Consider the following 12,030-nt stretch of genomic DNA (forward strand, 5'->3'; position numbering starts at 1 on the left):
AGTCTCGATGAGGTTATGAATGTTTCCCCATGCACGAACCACCTTTCGGTGTCGTAACTTTCATCAACGGGATAGAATTAAGAATCACGGAGAAAAGTCAAAATCGGCCTAAACTTGGTCAACCCCGATCGGGGACGCAACTTTTTCCGGGGGGAAATTTTTTTTTTTTTTAAAACTTTTTTCCAAATCACTTTCAAACATCATTCCTTCATCAAACTTTTAATTTTTGGCCCTTTTCTTGAATTATTGATGAATGGAAGAGCCCCCGTATACATTCTAACTTGGGGGAGGCTAGCTAGTCTAGTAAGTATTTTTTACTTTGCACTTTTGTTTATTTTTCTCGCAACTCATTAAATATGACCCTTTGTCCTTCTTGTTTATGTGCTTTGATCCATTTTTATGATTTAGTTGGGTGATTTACATGTTGGCACATTGAGGACAATGTTGTGTTTAGCTTGGGGGGAGATTGCATTTGCATTGTAATGCAGTTTGCATGTAGAAAAATTTGAAAATCTTGAGTGAATTTGTGTGTATTTGCTTGCTTTTGGCCTACTTTCCCTCTTGCTTATCCTAATGATAGCTTATAGCTAATGATTTATTCTTTTATGATTGGATAATTTCTATATGGGGATGTCTTAACATAGTAGGTGGGAGATGAGAAATGAACCGAATAGGTTTGATCTTGACTATTGGCAAGCTACAAAATTGGTAAGGTAGAACCTCTATAGACAGACGCATCCATATCCGGTCTCTCTTAGGTGAGTGTAGGTATCTCCTTATGATGCGTGTTTCATCAAAGCGCACAAGTATGGTCTTCATTTCATCTCTTTATAAGCATGCATTCATATGTTGTTAGCATTTTGGAGCCACTCACATGATTAAATTTGCCTTTTGAACCCCGTCACAAAATTCATCCCTAGCTACATATAAAATTGCCTACCTTGTTGAGCTAGTAGCTTTGCTTTGTTGTGTTTGGGTGCTCATTTGTGATTTATTTTATTTTGAAATATCATTGTGAGCTTGGTCATAATGCTCAAGAAGAAATGAGAAAAAGAAAAAATGAAAGGAAAAAAAATGAAAAAAATGAAAAATGATGAAAAGAAAGATAAGAAAAGAAAAGAGAAAAAAAGCATGAAGTGAAAAAAAAAGTATGGTTTGAAAAAAAAAAAAAGAAGAAGTTCATATAAGAAATTCTCATATTTTATTATCATCTTTTGGAGAATTATCTTATGGTTTGCATTACAATATTAGGTTAGTTTCGGGATTGAGCATCCTTTCATTTTGGATAGTTGCTAGCTTAACTTAAGCTCCACATTTCCATAATTCATTTGTTCCCCTTTCTACCCATGTCTTTTATCCTTCTTCTTACCCATTTGGCTTCTTTTTCATGCTTGCATATGATTGTTTTTGGCTTGTAGTTTTGAAATGAATACCATATTAGATTGCGGGCACATTCTCATGAGTCGAGGATAGATGAGTGTTATTCACACAAATGTCCTTTCACATACAAATGAGTTTGAGTGCATCGTGAGAGCCATTAGTCAAAAGATCATGCAAGAGCTTAAAGGTTCGTTTAAAGTCTTCCATGCAACGCCGTCATATAAATCTCATCCATGTTTTTGCATTATTCCTTATGCCCATTTTGTCTCGGGTTTTGAGTCATTATGTTTAGCTTGTTTTAGGATATTGCAATTGATGGGATATGGTTTCTTGCTTGGGGACAAGCAAGGGTTTAGCTTGGGGGAGTTTGATGTGTTCATTTTATATATACTTTTACCCCTAATTTTAGCTCGGTTTTGATTGTATATCATACTTTAATTAGTATATTTGTTAGCTAATCTTGTGTTCTAGGTGTATTGTTTGTATTTGTTACATTTTGTAGGAATCTAAGCATTTAGAGCTTTTTTCCTATCACATTAGCAAACATCAAGTTCACTAAGCTAAGTATGAAAGCTAAATGGACTAAGAAAGAAATTACAAGGCCATACATGAAGAAATGTGAAATGTAAAATGCTAATTAAATCACAAAATGAATCCCACATTACAAGTCCACAAAATTCTACATAAGATGCTCAACATGGGGTGCTCTTAGGATTCTCATGGGATACTAAATTATGTGATTAACCGGAGGCTTAAAGATGAGATTAATGGCTCACATTGGATCACCTTGGCAATTACTCAAGAATTGAAGAAAAATTAAGAGTGTGCTTATGATGCCATTTTGGATTCCTTTGCAAATTGTACTCCCTTATTCTTATATAAAGGGTGTTGATCAACACACACCATCTTTCTTAGTATTTTCTACACTACTTTCATGTTCTTAGTTTAGTTCTTAGTTTAGTTTATACTAGATTTACTATAAACAATTTCCTTTAAGCATTTCAATTTATATTACAATTTCCAATTATATTCAAGTTATATTTGCATTGTTCTTCAATTCCATTTCCATTTCCATTTCAAGGTAATTCTATTCCTATTTTCATTATGTTTATCATTTCAATTGTCATTAGTTTAGTTTATATTTACATTATGCTAGAGTAGTCTACCTTGTCTAGGGAATGAAGGGAGCCATGCATAAAAAGTATTTATAACATGATAAACTAGGATGTTATAATATCGTTTCATTGTTTCTATCACATGTTTGTATCGTCACGTTTAATCTTTGTTTAAAGGCCTTATTCATTGATTAAGTTTGTTAATTCATTCTATAAGTCGAGAGGCACGGAATCGGATTAGACTAAGCATGTGTAGTAGGACGACCTAGTCATAAACAAGAGTTTCTCTAGGACCCGGTCTATGGTTGACACTAATATTGTGAGGTGGGTGTCTCTAAGCCTAAACAATTAATGATTCATCAACTCCTATATTTAATTTGAGTATTTACATTATTTGCATGTGTGACTCGACCTCCCTAGACTATTTGTTTATTATTATTGTTTTCGTCCATTATCCAACCAACCAATCATACGATAACCGACCTTGATAAAATTGACTCCATAACAATTAAATAACAACTACCGTCTCTCTATGGATTTGACCCCTACGTACTACATTCAGTTGTGTTTAGGGTAGTTATTTTTGCATAGGTGTGCGATAGCCTATCAATTATGAATACTTGCTCCCTCGAGGGAAATCTACACTAATTACTAAAAATACATATTTCTTAGAGTTTACTGTGACACCCTCATTTTTAGCGATAAATAAACACGTAAATTCTACAGAAAAACTGACAGGATATGTTTGTAATTGGTTCAACTAGATAAAACCTGTAATTTCAAAAACTTTTCTAAACCAATCACAAACACTTCCAAATGAAGAGTGCCAAAACCTGCAAATACTAACACACTAATTTACATAACATAACTAAAGTCACGAGAATAACGTGATACAAACCAAAGTAAGAGAGGGAGACATATGTCCCTTCAAAATATAAACACAACCAAATGTTTAAAGGTTTACTATAAAATAACCAAACTAAGTCCAAGGTTCTTTTGCTCACTAGCTCGTCTGTGACCCCATCTAATCATCATCAACCTGTCAATCGCATTTTATACAAACACGAAAGCCACAATTCAGTGGGGAGTAACTTCGAGTCCTCCCAGCCACGAAATGTCATATTTAATGTAACATGTAATGCAACATGTAAACAACATCATAAATCAATTAACTATCGAGTATTCTAACATATGAACACTAAACTGACCAAATTAAACTATCATGTGAAACATATAACAAGCAGTAATCCAAACTTTATCAATTGTAACCGGCTTGCATCTCACCTATTACAACTCATAAAGTCACCATACAAGAAAGGACAATATATCAAAGACAGGCATAAGTTCTTAGTACGGTCAATAGTCACTCTGTAACTCGAGTCTATACCACGAGGTAGGGAAGGTAATCGAACCGGTATCCTGGCTCAGAGGTTCTATCAAAACATGGCCAGGACACAACACAACCCTAGCCTAAAATCTGCGCAGACTTAGACATGCGGATACACACCACCGCACCCAAGACTCACAATTTTTCTAAAACAAAGTGAGTACCCTAAGGAGTCCACCAAAGGGTTGGCTAGTACTTAAGCTGACCACTTACTATCAAAATAAGTAACGAGGTCATGCCCCAACTTGGATATAATCCCACCAAGTCAGGAACACAGAGGCTATCAAGCAGTGAACATACACTCGTCAAAGACTATAATGGCCTATCTATGATGAAGGCCGAAACACTCACCTAGGACCTAAATAAAACCAATCTAGGTCCCAGCTTGAATACTTTAGCCCACACCACACAAGACAAGTAGGACACCCAATTAACCAAAAGAGAGGCAAAGAGTCCAAACTTGACAATATTAAAGGTTCCAGGGAATCTAGGGCCGTTTCTACAACATAAGAAACCATTCAAATCAACCAACAACATATGTGAAATAAAAACATAATAAATGGCCTAAAACAAGAATAAGGCCAATTATCCATTTTTCACAATAATTTACATCCAACCGAATTTTTACCCGCAACCCCGATCTGCGGCGACAGTGCACGGGTTAAATCGGTGACCAATCACGCGATTGACGACATCGATTGATCAAAGGGACCAAGGCTCGATTTTTGGCTTAATCACCAAACATTGCAATTATCGCTATAAAATTCATTTTAAGCCTATTCTTTACAATTTCATATCATAACCTATCCTAACATGTGCAACTACCAATATAAACATAATTTTACCATCAACATTATATTTACTACTAATATGATTCATTTCAAAAGATTACCCATTTGTTACTTATACTAAATATAACATTAATAAACCCGAAACGACAAATAATGCATGAAAAACCGCGAAACAAGCAACGGGCCAACCCGGGCCAACCCAGGGCCTGCCGTGGGCCTGCCTGGGCCTACCGGGCCGCCACCCCCAACCCTCCATTTCTCCATTTTTGTTCAGTTTAACATCGTCTGAAGCATCAATTAATCATTCCCATTTCATTTCCATACTAGTAAGTGAACTTAACATACAAAAGACATGAATTTAACCTATATTTTCATGTGAAATAAACTACTCAAATAACATTCACAAAAATCATACAAAAAGCAAAGAATGTGACATTTATTCGTCGAGTAACTCGAAATATGTTACCTTAAGCTAGAAAAAGGCAAAATAACCCTTGAGAAAACCCTAAAAACAGTAGGTACCCATCATCCTCTACTATATAGGAGTCCCCTATATCACCCTCATAATCTTCACCTATTAAAAACAACAAAAACACAATAATAATTATCAAAACCGAAATTATGCCCAAAATCAGCCAAAATCGACAAATTAAAACTGAAATTAAAACATACTAGGATGTAGATCTTGAAGAGAGGATTCCGAAAATATAAATTTTGCGAAAATCGGACTAGAAACGAAGAAATTATGATGAAATTACGATTGTAAGATTATTATTATTTTTTTTTTTGAGGAATTCGGTCAAGAGCACAAAAGAAGGACAAAAGAAGTCTTAGGAAGAAATGGGAAGGAGGAAGGGGAGGTGTGGCGTGAGAAGGGGAGGAAGAGCGGGAATTTGGCGGGATTTTATTAGTCGGTTTTAGCTCGTTTCGACCATAATTAAAACCGTTTGTCAAACGCAAATTCCGACATTGCCAAAATTCTTAAACACGAGATTACAAGAAGATTGAGTACTCATATGACCCATTTCCAAAATCGTTTGCCCAATTTTCAAAAGAATCGCCATTTTTCCCAATATGCCCTTATTTCGATATAAAAAGGTTTTTACATGGTTTAAACTATTTTTAAACATTTCGAAACTATCAAATTAAATAATTTACTTCAAAATATAATAGAATTACATTTCATTGAATTATTATTACTTCAAATACATAAATTTTAAATTCAACTTGATTAATAAATTACTTTCGCAATATAATAACGGTTCGAAATTACGGGGTGTTACAATCACCCCTCCTTTTAAAAAGTTTCGTCCTCGAAACTTAGAAGGAGAAATTATAGTAAACGACATCTTAATAATATCATCATAAGAAAATATAGGTATCTTTTCAATGAAACGGTGATACTCTTGTTGATCAGGCAAGAACATCCACTTTTCATATCAAAGATAAGGTAAAAAGGCAAATCATTTGTAAAATTCAAAAACCAAAATACCTTCAAAACATTAATGAAGAGTTTTCAAGAATATAAGTCTCATTCATGGAATGGAATTGCTCTTGTCGTGCACACAAGAACGCTATTTTTCCAAATCAGAGACAAGTTTTAAACAAAAACTATTCGCCGATAAGCGTAGAACAAGTTATCAAATGTCTCCAATAACTAGTTCTAACATCCGATCAACGTTAAAATCAAAGTAAGAGAAATGTAGTCTACTCAAATTTCCTTTTGCAAAAAGCCAAAATAGAAATGAAGGTTTCACTTTTAAACCCAATGGGGGTCAAATCCCTAAAATGTAACATTAAACCTTGACAAAGAAGTCATAAATGGATCAAAATTAACAGAAATTGGACAAATCTTAACGAAAACTCGGGTCTAGAAATTAAAATTACGATAAACGAGTTTATATTCAAGAAAGGAATAGGGAACTAAATCAAATTTTCATTTTCAAGTCTTCAAAAATAGGTTAGGTTTGCAGAAGTGATATAAACTTTCAAGAATGAATCGAAACTGGTAGCTTGAAATATTTAGAAATTCCTCGAAGTGAAAAGTAACTTAGACATCATAGGAGCAAGTATGCTAAGAGGATCCAAGCTTAACTAATCAAAAGGGCTGTATGAATTTCATGGGGTAAGAATTGAAGTCGAACCTAAAAGGGTGTCAAAGATGGAGTTTCATAGGTTACCAACATCAAACTTATGAGAGGAGTATGATGAAGTAAGGAAGAGAGGTATGAACGATAACGCTCATGATCAAGGAAGAAGGGAAATTAGTCAACAAGGAAACGCCAGACACTTTTATCACAAACAACAACACTCGAAACGGTTCCAAAAATTTCCTAACAACAAAACTCATAACCACATCACTCCCAAGGGTTTCCTCAATCGCTTATGTTACCTCATCCTAATCTGTTCCCTGAAACAAGGTACTCCACTATAAGTGTGATGTCATCGCTCCAAATCCTCAAACATCCAGAAACAACTTTCACAAGTCCAAGGTCAAGGCTTCCAACAAAGCTATATTCGTATCCAACTAGTGTCAACTATGGTTTCCTCAAAACAAATAAACCTTTAATCAAGAATCCCAATACCAAGCTATAAACTCCAAGAGAAAGTTCCTCAAATATACCACAAGATTCTCATTTCAAAACAAGGTAGCAACATACCAACCCCAAAATCTGAAAAATCAATAGGATCTCAAGTTTCTCTATCCTTTTACTTATTAAGGATTTCCAAAAGCGGATTTACACTCATCTACAACATCATCCCAAGGAGTATTCTTTCAAATTTGACATCCTAAAACTTACTTACCATCAAATTCCCAAGAAACAAGGTCTTAATTGTAACAACACTTTATCACCCCAGAGTTCCTAAAACCATAAATTGAAACTATGTTCTTTAACCTAGCAATTGGTGTCAACCATACCATTACCCTTTCTAGTTATTAAAACAAGTGCTAAAACTTCCCAATAATGTAGCTTACTCTCACTCTCATACCATAGCTCAAGTAGTAATCAATATCACTCACTAAAACCAACTAATAATCCCACATTTAACATTTCTCACACGGTAACATATACATTATCAAACCCTCATATCCAAAGTGATTATGGAAGCCAATCAAAAACTCGTCTACTTAGTCAATCCTATATCCTCAAATCCACCATTCAGTTTCATCCATTTTAAGTCAAGTACTAGGCACTAGTACCCAAACATAAACAACAATGCCATGTTCCATAACCTTAGTAACCAATGCAACTCACATTTGACACACAAAATCCACCAATCCAACGTACTCACTTTATCAAGGATCTATAGGTATAAGAACCATCAAGTATGTCTCATCACACTACCTAAGTCTCTCCAATATCAAATCCTCTCAAAACCAGGAAAGGGTCAAACACAACAATCCCTTCAAAGGTCATGATGTCCAACCAAGGCCAACACTTCTCAAAAGAGATAGTATTATAAAAAGGCGTTAAGGAAGGATAAGCAAGGAACAAATGACCTGTTAGGAAATAAGGAGTCGGACCATAAAGATAACGGTTGACAAAAATAAGAGGTATTCGAGTTAAGAAGATATCTCAGGCAAGAAGAAGATACGTAAACTTTGGCATAAGAACAGGGTTCAACGAACGTTAAAGAGAAGGAAAGGAGAACAGAAGCGGCATAAAGAAAGGGTTACCGCTTAACCAAACACTCCTCAAAGCTTATGATCGCTATGATAAGGTTACATCACTAAGGTGCTCAACAAAGACTCAATAGTCTACCAAATCGTAGGACTAACAAGGACTCCACATTGGTAGGTTTTCCTCAACTCAATTGGTTCCAAGAGCCAAAATCAATTCACCACACAAATTCATTTGTTACCATCTAAGTCCCAAAGTATCTCCTTTACAATTCTCGTCATCGAACTCCACTTGCTATGTCATCCCCAAGTACCATGACTTGTTTACTCTATCATCTCACCACTTCGTACTTCTAGTCTCCGATACCATAAATTAGAATCGCATCTTTGAACTCACGAACTACATCAAACAACTTTCCACCAAAATTCCCAAATTCAAATATAATTAATAAGGTCAACCACGTGTTCTCAAATTTCAAAAGGTCAACAAGGGCTACTCTATACTAGATTTGGTCAACTCGAAAGGTTTAACAAACTAACTAATTCCAAAGTACGATACCAATCCATTAAGCAACGTCAACGTCCTATTGTATTCCTTTCAAGGCCTACAAGGATTAGGGCTAACTATCATTCCTTTAATTCTCCACAAGAAACATCGAGACTCTCAAATGAAGTAGCTTAGGTTCATTCCATCTTATGTGCTAAGGTAGTACCCATGCTCAATCATCTATAATGAACAAGCTCTCAATAGACATAAATCCCAAGGTGTTTCTCAACCCACTAGACTCTCATATCAAGCACAACTAACAAGACTAACCAAAGGATCCCAAGTTATATTCTCCTATACAACTCAAACCTTAAACAATCAATTTCTCAACTCGTTCACGCCCTCCAATGATACATTCCCTCAAAACCGGGTTCTCTAGAACAAGGGGACTATCCCGCGGAATAAAAGGAAGGTGTCCACAAGGACTCTTATTATAAGAAGAAAACGAACCAAGGATGAATCGGGAGAAAGAATTGAAGAGTAGTTACCAAGGCGAGAGAAGAGGAATTTGAAAGACGAATAAACAACGAGATTGGAAGATTAAAGTAAGATACACTGAATACGGAAAGAAATATCGAGAAAGTGGAAGCATTCTTCATTTGGCATAACCAATCTTTAACAGCACCAAAATTAATAACTAACAATCAACAAACCTAGCTTGTAAGATTGCATTATCTACATTTCTTGGAGATCCATCTTGCAAAAGAGAACATTGGTTAGAACCTAACAAATAGCAATCACAAACAGACTACCACATAAAATCCTAAATCTACCCATCCTACCCATCTCTCAAGTTTATTATTTAAAGGTCAAGTGATTTTAAGTGGGGTGCACAAACGTGCGTCAGGAGCAACAAGCTCTGATACCAACTGTGACACCCTCATTTTTAGCGATAAATAAACACGTAAATTCTACTGAAAAAAATGACGGGATATGTTTGTAATTGGTTCAACTAGATAAAACCTGTAATTTCAAAAACTTTTCTAAACCAATCACAAACACTTCCAAATGAAGAGTGCCAAAACCTGCAAATACTAACACACTAATTTACATAACATAACTAAAGTCACGAGAATAACGTGATACAAACCAAAGTAAGAGAGGGAGACATATGTCCCTTCAAAATATAAACACAACCAAATGTTTAAAGGTTTACTACAAAATAACCAAACTAAGTCCAAGGTTCTTTTGCTCACTAGCTCGTCTGTGACCCCATCTAATCATCATCAACCTGTCAATCGCATTTTATACAAACACGAAAGCCACAATTCAGGTGGGGAGTAACTTCGAGTCCTCCCGACCACGAAATGTCATATTTAATGTAACATGTAATGCAACATGTAAACAACATCATAAATCAATTAACTATCGAGTATTCTAACATATGAACACTAAACCGACCAAATTAAACTATCATGTGAAACATATAACAAGCGATAATCAAACTTTATCAATTGTAACCGGCTTGCATCTCACCTATTACAACTCATAAAGTCACCATACAAGAAAGGACAATATATCAAAGCCAGGCATAAGTTCTTAGTACGGTCAATAGTCACTCTGTAACTCGAGTCTATACCACGAGGTAGGGAAGGTAATCGAACCGGTATCCTGGCTCAGATGTTCTATCAAAACATGGCCAGGACACAACACAACCCTAGCCTAAAATCTGCGCAGACCTAGACATGCGGATACACACCACCGCACCCAAGACTCACAATTTTTCTAAAACAAAGTGAGTACCCTAAGGAGTCCACCAAAGGGTTGGCTAATACTTAAGCTGACCACTTACTATCAAAATAAGTAACGAGGTCATGCCCCAACTTGGATATAATCCCACCAAGTCAGGAACACAGAGGCTATCAAGCAGTGAACATACACTCGTCAAAGACTATAATGGCCTATCTATGATGAAGGCCGAAACACTCACCTAGGACCTAAATAAAATCAATCTAGGTCCCAGCTTGAATACTTTAGCCCACACCACACAAGACAAGTAGGACACCCAATTAACCAAAAGAGAGGCAAAGAGTCCAAACTTGACAATATTAAAGGTTCCAGGGAATCTAGGGCCGTTTCTACAACATAAGAAACCATTCAAATCAACCAACAACATATGTGAAATAAAAACATAATAAATGGCCTAAAACAAGAATAAGGCCAATTATCCATTTTTCACAATAATTTACATCCAACCGAATTTTTACCCGCAACCCCATCTGCGGCAGTGCGGGTTAAATTGCGGTGACCAATCACGCATTGATCGACATCGATTCGATCAAAGGGACCAAGGCTCAGTTTTCGGCTTAATCACCAAACATTGCAATTATCGCTATAAAATTCATTTTAAGCCTATTCTTTACAATTTCATATCATAACCTATCCTAACATGTGAAACTACCAATATAAACATAATTTTACCATCAACATTATATTTACTACTAATATGATTCATTTCAAAAGATTACCCATTTGTTACTTATACTAAATATAACATTAATAAACCCGAAACGACAAATAATGCATGAAAAACCGCGAAACAAGCAACGGGCCAACCGGGCCAACCCGGGCTGCCGTGGGCCTGCACAGGCCTACCGGGACTCTTTGGGCGTTTGGGCCGCCACCCCCAACCCTCCATTTCTCCATTTTTGTTCAGTTTAACATCGTCTGAAGCATCAATTAATCATTCCCATTTCATTTCCATACTAGTAAGTGAACTTAACATACAAAAGACATGAATTTAACCTATATTTTCATGTGAAATAAACTACTCAAATAACATTCACAAAAATCATACAAAAAGCAAAGAATGTGACATTTATTCGTCGAGTAACTCGAAATATGTTACCTTAAGCTAGAAAAAGGCAAAATAACCCTTGAGAAAACCCTAAAAACAGTAGCTACCCATCATCCTCTACTATATAGGAGTCCCCTATATCATCCTCATAATCTTCACCTATTAAAAACAACAAAAACACAATAATAATTATCAAAACCGATATTATGCCCAAAATCAGCCAAAATCGACATAATTAAAACTGAAATTAAAACATATTAGGATGTAGATCTTGAAGAGAGGATTCCGAAAATATAAATTTTGCGAAAATCGGACTAGAAACGAAGAAATTATGATGAAATTACGATTGTAAGATTATTATTATTTTTTTTTTTGAGGAATTCGGTCAAGA

The 12,030-nt window shown here is 35.6% G+C and overlaps 1 long non-coding RNA gene across 1 annotated transcript; it reads right to left on the reverse strand.

Annotated features, from left to right (window-relative positions):
* Window positions 1-9,806: 9,806 nt before the first annotated feature.
* Window positions 9,807-11,775, reverse strand: LOC141633859 (uncharacterized). The gene is made up of 2 exons (XR_012538613.1): window positions 11,691-11,775; window positions 9,807-10,073 (listed from the first exon to the last, which is right to left on the reverse strand). It is a non-coding gene; the product is annotated as an uncharacterized LOC141633859 (long non-coding RNA).
* Between the last annotated feature and the right edge of the window lie 255 nt (window positions 11,776-12,030).

Source organism: Silene latifolia, chromosome Y (assembly GCF_048544455.1).
Source record: "Silene latifolia isolate original U9 population chromosome Y, ASM4854445v1, whole genome shotgun sequence".
Taxonomy (NCBI): domain Eukaryota; kingdom Viridiplantae; phylum Streptophyta; class Magnoliopsida; order Caryophyllales; family Caryophyllaceae; genus Silene; species Silene latifolia.